The sequence below is a fragment of the Pinus tabuliformis genome, chromosome 7 (assembly GCF_031772625.1).
Source record: "Pinus tabuliformis cultivar Carrire ecotype Pingquan chromosome 7, CPIR1, whole genome shotgun sequence".
In the NCBI taxonomy this organism is placed as follows: Eukaryota; Viridiplantae; Streptophyta; class Pinopsida; order Pinales; family Pinaceae; genus Pinus; species Pinus tabuliformis.
The window spans coordinates 59,980,913-59,991,088 of NC_142293.1; positions in this window are offsets into that span (position 1 = coordinate 59,980,913).

Genomic DNA, 10,176 nt, shown 5'->3' on the forward strand with positions numbered 1-10,176 from the left:
AATTACTGGTGAACATCGGGTCGCGGTCGGACACAATAGAAGTGGGCATGCCATGCAATTTGAAGATCCGATCCATGAAATATTGAGCAACCAAAGTTGGTGTAAACGGGTGGGGTAGGGCGTAGAAATGAGCATACTTTGACAGTCGGTCCACAACCACCATGATGGCTGACTTGTTCCCTGACTTTGGAAGACCTGTAATGAAATCCATAGAAACCTCCGTCCAAATTGATGCCGGAATGGGCAATGGTTGTAATGTGCCTAGTGTGTTGACGGTTTCCCCTTTGTGGCGTTGACAGACATCACATTCTGCTACGAAAGTAAGCATGTCCTTTTTCATGCCTGTCCAAAAAAATGATCTTCTGGTGCGAGCATACGTCTTCTGAAAGCCCGAATGTCCTGCAATGGGAGATGAGTGCAATTCTGCCAAAATGCGACTTCTGAGGGTGGATGTTGGTGATATTACGACTCTGCCCTTGTAGCGAAGAATATCATCCTGCCACGAGTAGCCCTTGGTGGAATTTGGATCTACCTGCAATTGAGAAATGAGTTGGGAGAGCCCGGGGTGTGAAAACCATTCCCTGCGAGCCTCTTTAATCCTTTCTGGAATGGGGAGGGAAATTTCTAGCAGAGTACTTTCCTCCTCAAATTGGCGAGATAATTCATCTGCTACACTATTGTCTTTCCCTTTCTTGTAAATGATCTCATAATCATATCCCAGCATTTTGGCTAGCCATTTATTTTGTTGTGGGGAAGATAGGCGTTGCTCCAAAAAATATTTAAGACTGTGATGATCTGTGCGGATTTGGAAATGTCACCCTAATAAGTAAGGTCGCCAGGTCTTGACTGCATGTAAGATGGCCATCATTTCCTTCTCGTAGGTAGATTGGCCCAGATTCCTCCCACTGAGTTGTTGGCTTGTGAAGGCCAACGGTCGCCCTTCCTGCATTAGGACCGCCCCAATACATGTACCCGAAGCATCACATTCAATGACAAAAGATTTGGTGAAGTTAGGTAGTGCTAAGACTGGAGTGGAACACATGGCATTTTTTAGAGCTGTAAAGGCCTGTTGTGCTTCCTCATTCCAGAAGAATGAATTTTTCTTTAGGAGTTGGGTGAGGGGCTTCGCTATGCAACCATAGTTGCGGAAAAATTTACGATAATAACCTGTGAGACCCAAAAATCCTCTCAAGCTCTTCAAGGTCTTAGGTTGAGGCCGTTCTTGCATTGCCTGGATCTTTTTGGGGTCCACCTTGACACCTTCACGCCCCACAATGTGGCCCAAATACTCTACTTCTGCCATGCCAAACGAACACTTGGACATATTGACAAATAATTTATGCTTGCGGAGCAGTTGCAAGAGTAGATCTACATGCTGAAGATGTGCGGCCCAAGTGCAACTATAGATGAGGATGTCATCAAAGAAGACAAGGACAAATTTCCTGAGATATGGTTTGAGAATGTGGTTCATAAGGCTCTGAAAGGTAGAGGGGGCGTTACAAAGACCAAATGGCATGACCAGGAATTCATAATGGCCTTCATGAGTTCTGAAAGAAGTCTTGGGGATGTCGACTTCCTTCATGCGAATTTGGTGGTAGCCTGAGCGAAGATCCAGCTTAGTGAAGAATTGAGCCCCATTGAGTTCATCCAGCAAATCATCAACCACCGGGATGGGAAATTTATCTTTGACTGTCAACTTATTGAGGGCCCTGAAGCTGGGACACATCCACCACTCCCCATCTTTCTTGAGCACCATGACCACTGGGGATGAATAAGGACTAATGCTGGGACGAATGACACCTGCTTCCAAAAGTTCCTTGATGATTTTTTCTATTTCATTCTTTTGGGTGAACAAATATCTGTATGGGCGCACATTTGGGGGTTGGGCCCCTAGAACCAAGGTGATGCTATGATCATGTTCCCCTCGCGAGGGTGGAAGCTCATGAGGCTTGTCAAGGACCGGCAGATGGTTATTTAAAATCTGTTGCATCTCAGGACGAATTGGCAGAGGCTTTGTTTCGACTACCTGGATGGCATTAAATTGAGCTACAACTCCATGATTGCCGTTTTTTAATAATTTTTCCATCCTATGCGAGCTGATGATAGAGGGGGCTCCCGCTTGGAGTCCACGGAGGGTATGTGTGTAGTTGTTCGGCTTAAAACTCATATATAACTCCTGGAAATCCATTGTGATTGGCCCAAGAGTGCAGAGCCATTCAACGTCGAGGACAATGTCGCAACCCCCCATGTGTATGGCAAACATGTGGGTTTTCAACTGATAATCCCCCATTTGAAGTTTGACATTTTCACAGCGGCCTTCACATCTCATTGTGCCTCTATCCGCAATTTGAACTTGGAAGTTAGAAACTGCTCGTACAAAACAATGCACTGCTTCTGCGACTTTTTGATGGATGAAATTATGTGTACTTCCACTATCAATCAAGACTACTACTGGGCGATGTTTAATAAAACCTCTGATTTTGAGAGTTTGAGGGGAAGAAATCCCTGCCAAAGCATGCAACAAAATAACTGGTTCGTCAGAGACATTGTCCTTTTGGTTGTCTTCTTCTAGCGGCTCCTGTTCCTCCAGTGGTGGATCTTCCTCTGTTGAGCTGTAGTCAGTGGCATCAATTTGAAAAAATTTAGGCTCCTTGCATTTATGACCTGGGGAGTATTTTTCATCACAATAGTAACATAGGCCTTGCTTTCTTCTTTCGGCCATTTCCGCAGGTGACACCTTTTGGACCTTAAGTGTTTGAGTCATGTTGTGAGCCTGTGGGGGGCGACCTTTAGCGGAGAAATTTTGGCGACTGTATTGGGCTGCTAATGCATGTTCCACGTTACGAGCTACCTTGAAAGCCTCCGTCCATGTGGGAGGGTGGTGCAGTAGGAATTGGGCTTTGATAGCTTCTTTAAGACCGCTGATAAAACATTCCGTGTAGAACACATCTGAGAGACCCCAAGTGCGAAAGGCTAAGGCTTCAAAAGCTATAATATATTCATCCACTGTACCAGTCCGTCGGAGCTTAGTAAGACGACCCAAAAAAGATGATTCCTGGTCAAAGCGGTCTTGAAGAGCTTTGGTGAATTTGGTCCAAGTCCTAAAAGGTCCAGTGCAACGCTGATGCCATTCCCACCATTGCCACCCTTCATTGTCCAAGTACATGCTCCCCAACATAAGCTGAGTCGCATCATCGAAGATGTGATTCAGTTTGAAATACCGCTCCATTTGTGCTATCCATGCCGATGGGTGAGAACCGTCAAATTTATGCATATCCAACTTGGGAGGTCGCTGACTGGGTGGTGGGTGGGTGTGCCAGACGTGAGGAGAGTGGCTAGACTCACCCTCATTGTGTTCAGTGCCATTATACTCCTCGTGGGCTGGCTCCTTGCCCTTCGGGACTATTTTCTCGACCATGCTACATAGTCCGGTAAGCTGAATGTGGAGGTTGTGCATTGATTCTTCAAGTTTTTCCATCCTTTCATTGGCCATCACTTGAGCTCTAGTTTCTACCATACACCAACCTGATTTTTTTTAAATTGGGACCGCCTAAAAATTTTCACTAAGAAGTGAATGGTACCACCGTGCTCAGCTCGTCGTCCTGATTCTGATGGGCTAGATCACCAATAAGCACCCCGAAAGATCTCTAATGTGGCCAAAAGTCCTGCTAAAATTATACCCCGGTATAGGAACCCTTCACCACGACTCTGATTTGGTGGATCTGAGAGATCTGAATGGCGGATCTGATGACGGAACAGACTGCTTCTGCGGATATTATGGATCTAATAGATCGAAATGGGTGATTTGCGAACTCGAGACTGCGGGACTGATGTCTGCTGCTGCTGCACCCCTTTGCACAAGCGGATCTGGAAGAGATGCTGTGTGATCCCCCGATAGAAAAGGGAACTGTGGTCTTGAGGAGTGTCAGGTGCTACAGATCGCAATATACATAAGGGTCTGGCGGTAGTACTCGGCCCAATGTTTCAGGGCTCTAACTAAGGAGGATCGACCGTACCCTTAGCCGTACAACCCGACTACCCTATTTTACGGGCGAGTAATCTCTCCGAGTGCTGTTCTCGGTGTACTGTAGCCGCAAGATGGCCGACGGTTTATCTATGGCGAGGTTTCAAGGTAGCCTAGGGGGCTCCCGATATACCCAGAGGGTACGTGGAAGACAGTCCGTGCGCAGTTCTGTCTAATGCGCTACTACTCGAAGAGGTACCCACAGGGGTTACAAGGGAGTCCAACAGACGTGACCACCTCTTGTATTTCCTGCGTGCATGCCTCCCCAAATCCATAGGTTTATGCTCTCAACGACAGATCCTGTGGTTTAAAGACGTCAGAACACGTCTCTAGCCAAAAAAAAAAATTATGCTAAGAAATGGAGATCCCACCGGCCCTAGAAAGTGCTCTGATACCACTTGTTATGCTCTTAACCTGCAAAATGATACCCAAATACAAAATATGCGAAGAAAAGATACCCAGAACACAGAATAGCAATGATTTTATTATTCAAAGAGTAATGTTCACTTGCCTCTTCGAGGGGGCAACCTCCAATAGAGCAGAGCTCGATTACAAAATAAGACACGATGCTCCTCGCAGGGAGTCCCTATCCTGTATATATGACTCATACATGCAATACCACGAGCCAATACCGTGGGTTTTATTAATACCATCTATCTAATACTACGGCCCATTTGCAACTAACTGTGGTTCCGTCATTAATTGCGGATTAACCACTTACAATTATTAATATGGGCTTTATTGACTCTTGACTATGACGTGATCCCATTACATAAATAAGGGGTTTAGGGTGGGACAATGAAGCAACCTCATTTGGATGATAAAACATGTGCAATGACTAAAATACCCAATACACAACTATTAAAGGAGACTAATACAATGGATTTAGAAGGTTGTAGGGTGCCTGTTTCAAACCTATGCAGTGCTCCTATATTCAGAAAAGGGTGGATGGCTGACATAGAAAGTCAATACTTATGTGTCCATGTTTGAAAATCCATATGCATGATGAAGGGTGTTAGAAACTAATTTTTTGGTCTACCTGCTTATAGAGTTTGGGTCTTGCATGCATAGCATATTGAGAAAGTCATTGTATAAAATTAAATTTGCAATTCTAATTCATGCTTCCCTTACATAGGTTATCATTTTATGTTATAATATCTTTTCCAATGCATTAAAATGAATTATAGGTATTTCCATCATGAAAAGAAGATTGTATTGTGCTAATAACATGGAGCTAGTCGTAACTAAGAATGCCATTCCTCTATTGTTGAATGGTTCCACTGAGATTCAACCACTACTCCAAATAATCGACATCGGCTCTGTTACATCATAAAAAACTACATCCTCACACTTCCACGTTACTCTCTTCGATGGAACGCATCAACACAAGACTCTGCTACCAGTTGCATAGTGCACAAGTTGCATATGAAGACATCTAAGTCGATTCAATCATTTTGCTTAAAAAATAGCTTGCATGGTGCTTCAAAACTCTTCGTAAGGTCCAATATTTTTTTACACCATATTGCATTCTTTTGTATTTTTCACTCTTCCTACTTTATACAAAAAATAAATGGAATCTACATTAATTTATTTTTTGTTCGTTTACACAAGGTCTATCCGAGTTGTTGAACTTGAGGTTGTGAGGCGTAAAGAAGCGTTGACCAAGGAATCATCAACACTACTACATGCAAAGGTAAGAACATCCCAATCTACCTCTTCATCAGCAAAGATCTTTCCCTCTACAATAACTCCAACGAATACGTCCACAACTACAATTGTCTCATTCAAGGTGCTCAATCCCTGCCGAAAGTTTTGGTCAATCCAAGGTAGAGCATATGAAAAGATAACATTGAAGACTTACAACAAAGCGTGTGGCTCAGGAAAAGTCTTTGGATTTGACCTCATTGTTCGTGATAAAGATAAGATCCACCTTTCCACATTTGTTGAATTCTTTGAATCGCTTTATAATCTTATTCATGTTGGCAAGCTATACATTGTTTCGAATGACACAGTTAAAGAAGCAAACCAAAACTACAACCACCTAAAGAACAAATGGGAGATTTACTTATTTGTTACATCAACTATCAAGCCATGTTTGGTAGATGATCCAACCTTTCCTTATCAAATTTCATTTCAAAAATATCATTGAAATCAAGTCTACAAGCCCAAATACCAATGTAGATGTTATTGGTGTTGTTAGCTCCACCTCACCTGCCTTGACAATTCGACAAAGAGACGGAACTCAAACACTAAGGAAAACACTCACATTAAAGGAAAAGTCTAGTTTAAGCATTGATGTAACACTATGGGGAGATCATTGTGACTCTATAGGATAGAACCTTGATGAATTGTGTTCTTCTGACAACCTGCCAATTCTTGCAATCAAAGGAGGTCGTGTATTAGAATTCAATGGAATCAACATAGGGACAATCTCCACTAGTACTATTGTCACAAATCCAAGCATTGAAGAAACTCAGGAACTCCATACATGGTTCCGTGAAACAAGCTATAACTCTTCCTCTCCATCTTTGAGTAGAAACTATAGTGTTGTTTCCAAGCAAGCCCTAGCACAAAAGACACTTCATGAAATTACTTGCATGCAGGTCTCTGAGAAATAAATATATGTTTCCGTTCATGCAACTGTGACTGCTCTTCATATATACGAATTCTATTTCCTTGCATGTCCATTATATTTCACCAAAAAGAAATGCATGAAAAAATGATGCACCATTCTAACAATAGTTGGCATTGTACAAAGTGTAATGACGACTTCCCAAAATATGATTCCCATTTCAAACTTAAAATTGAGTTACATGACCACACCAGGCACCTAGAAAATGTCACAACTTTCAATGACATAGGAAATGAGCTCATGGGCATCACAACAAAATACTTGTTCCTTCTTTCTATCGAACCAGTTGATCTCCAAGAAATTTTTGGACGGATTTTAGGTCATCTCTTTTTGCTGACACTTTCCATCAAAACAAACTTCTTCAATGGTGTCAATCGCTTGCAAACAATACTAGTTAATTCAGAAGAAATTCAATATGACTCTGCATACAAGGAGGTCCTCAAGGACATTCAAGCAATGCCCATTGCACAACGACCTTCTATTCACTACCTTTGAACTTGCTTCATGGTTGGAAGGAACTCTATTGTTTTGTACATGAAGTATCATCTTTGTATAGATCATTGTTTAATACACTTTCTTTAACAATAGTATTTTTCAATAATTCCAAAATATGTATGTTTACCGCTTCACAAATTACATAATATACATATCAACATCTGTAGGAACCTCAATTCAATTTTTTTCCCTTTGTCATTTATATGTCTATAAAACAAATGTTTGCTTATTTATCTATTTATTCTATCGTTCAATGACGTTCCAATAAGAAAAAATATAAATTTTCTTATCTTGCTCTATTTCAATCAATGTTTGATGCTACAATAAAGTATATTTTGACAACAGTGTTGTCCAATAATTCCAACATATGTATGCTCACCCTTCAAAATTTACATAAGCTATATATCAACATTTGTGTCAATGTCAATTGAATCTTACTTCATTGTTTATATGTCTATAAATTTAATTTTTTTTCATTTACCTATTCCTGCTATCGTTTTATGATGCTCAAATACAAAGCTGGAATTCTAAAACTTGTATCATATTTTCTATGCATAATAACTCAATTTTTATTCATTCTAAATTGCTTATGTCTCCAAACTAACGATAAATTATTTTCTACTTGCTTAGATATGCCATGCAACAATCAAAATGTGAATAAAAACACACAAAGGCATCTTCTTTATGCACAAAACAAAGATACAATAAATTCATGCTAACGACTTCTTTATAAAAACCGAAAAAAAAACCTACTACCTCCACTACATCACTTCCCACCTCAAGTTCTCTCCCAACTATGCAAACCAGTTCACCTCACCTTCATCAAAACCAATATAACACCCCCCCCCCCAATAATGTGAAAACTATCGCTTTTGACAAAGGATATATAAACTTTCTACCATGCATGTTTGCACAATATGCAAAGAATCATACCCAGGTATGAAAACAAGGCTTTTACAGGGAAAACTTTCAAATTACTTCCATTGTGCATCATCTAATATTACCAATCGTTTTTCTCATATGAACAACATGGACCCCGATGAACAACTGTATGTCCTTCAAAATTTAACACAAGTTGAGGAAATTCTTATTGCACGTGTGAACTCCATTCTAAGAGTCACTCATGCCCATGGTGGTCAATACAAATATAGCGGCCATATAAATAGCTTCCCCCAAGACATCACTGTTATTTCCAAATACTTACCTTGGATAGTTTCTAAATTGTACATCCTCATTGTCAAAAGGCATGATCCTTCTGAAAAGGCTTATGAATTCTTCATTTGCAAGTGACATGTACTTGCGGCACTTGAATACAAACTAAATAATAATCCCTACTACAAGGATGTCCAACTCAATCCATATACAATTTATGCTCTACCAAATCAACCTACATATATTTATTCTCTTCTTCATAATGTAACCACCTCCTCTTTTGAAACCCATCAAACCATAGTTGATTCTACTTATGATCATGATGTCATGCTAACTCCATTAGATATCCAACTTCTTCTTTCATTCCAATTCTTCTAAATTTAGGTACTGAACTTGAGCACATTTGTGCTTATTTGCATTCGACCAATCCAAATTCAACAAGCTCGATTGAATGGCTTGGAATATCTCTATCCCCTATGAATGAATACAACACTAAGGGCCTCTTCGTTATGGCATTCCCCACCCTCTTTCATACAGTCATTTCCATGATCACACAATGAAGAATTACAAAATTTGAGATGCATGAATATGCTTTGCACTTGTTGCAATACCAAGATAATTGATTCGGCCAACATCCAAGATTACGCTACTACTTATATAACATTCTAATGCGCCACTGTAACCAAGAAACTGTGACTGTTTTTTTGAAGAAATACATTGAGAACAACTTCCTAACAACTGTTTCAGATCTTCGACAATGTCTTTGTGACTTCCCAAATTCCAAATTTCGCAAACAATTCATGTGCTTCGGTTCAGGCCTACGAGGAACATGCTCTTTCTAGAACAAGCGACGGTGTGAACTAACTAACAAAATCACACAGATAATAAGCTTGCATTGTTCTTCACTCTTCGTGCAGTTGATAGCAAATGGCATGACTTGCACATGATCATGCCTACTACTGTTCCCTCTAGTTCAAACAATCATTACCAATGGAGAATTCAAAACATAATTAAAAACCCACATCTAACAACACAATATATGCATTGCAGATTTACAATTTTCCTCGAAGAATTCCTACAAAATGCCTCCACATAGTTTATTATTGGTGCAGGTATTTTTTTTTCATACCATTCTTTTGTCCACTGATTTATACATTGCAATTCCAATTTTGACTTTCATATTTTATTCAGATACGAATGGAAACATAAAGGATATTCACACATACATGGCTTCCTTTGGTTGCAAGATGCACCAAATATGGACAATCTCAATTGGAACAATGAAACAAAAGCTGTCAATGTTAAGAAATATTTTGATCACCACGTAATTTCTTGGAATCCGTGACATCTCCAGCATCGTAATCCTGCACTACACCAATCAGAAATTCATAACCCATGCCTTCTTGACATAACATCAATCTTCACATCACCCCAATCTGAAGACTATGAAGAGCTTGTCAATTGTGTTCAACATCAGACAAAGTGTCATGAATCTTCCCGCCTTCACAAAAAAGACAATTTTCATAGTTGTCGATATGGAGTACCATGGGAGTTAAAATCCACATCTTCTATGTTCATTGATGATAAAGGTAAAAAAGCCTACACCCCTACTCGCAATGATGATAGATTGAATATCCACAATGTTGATCTACTTTCTATTTGGAAAGCAAAAGTTGATTGTCAACATGTTCTATCACGCCATGCCGTGTTAATCTATATTTCAAAGTATGTAACAAAAGCATAAATAAGATCAGAGAGCCGCCGCCAAATGTTATCACGTCTCGTGCAAAATGCAACTCCATAAGAACCTACTGTTACTTTCATCTGGAAACTCCTTACCAAAACCATTGCAGATAGAGACAGTGGGGCACAA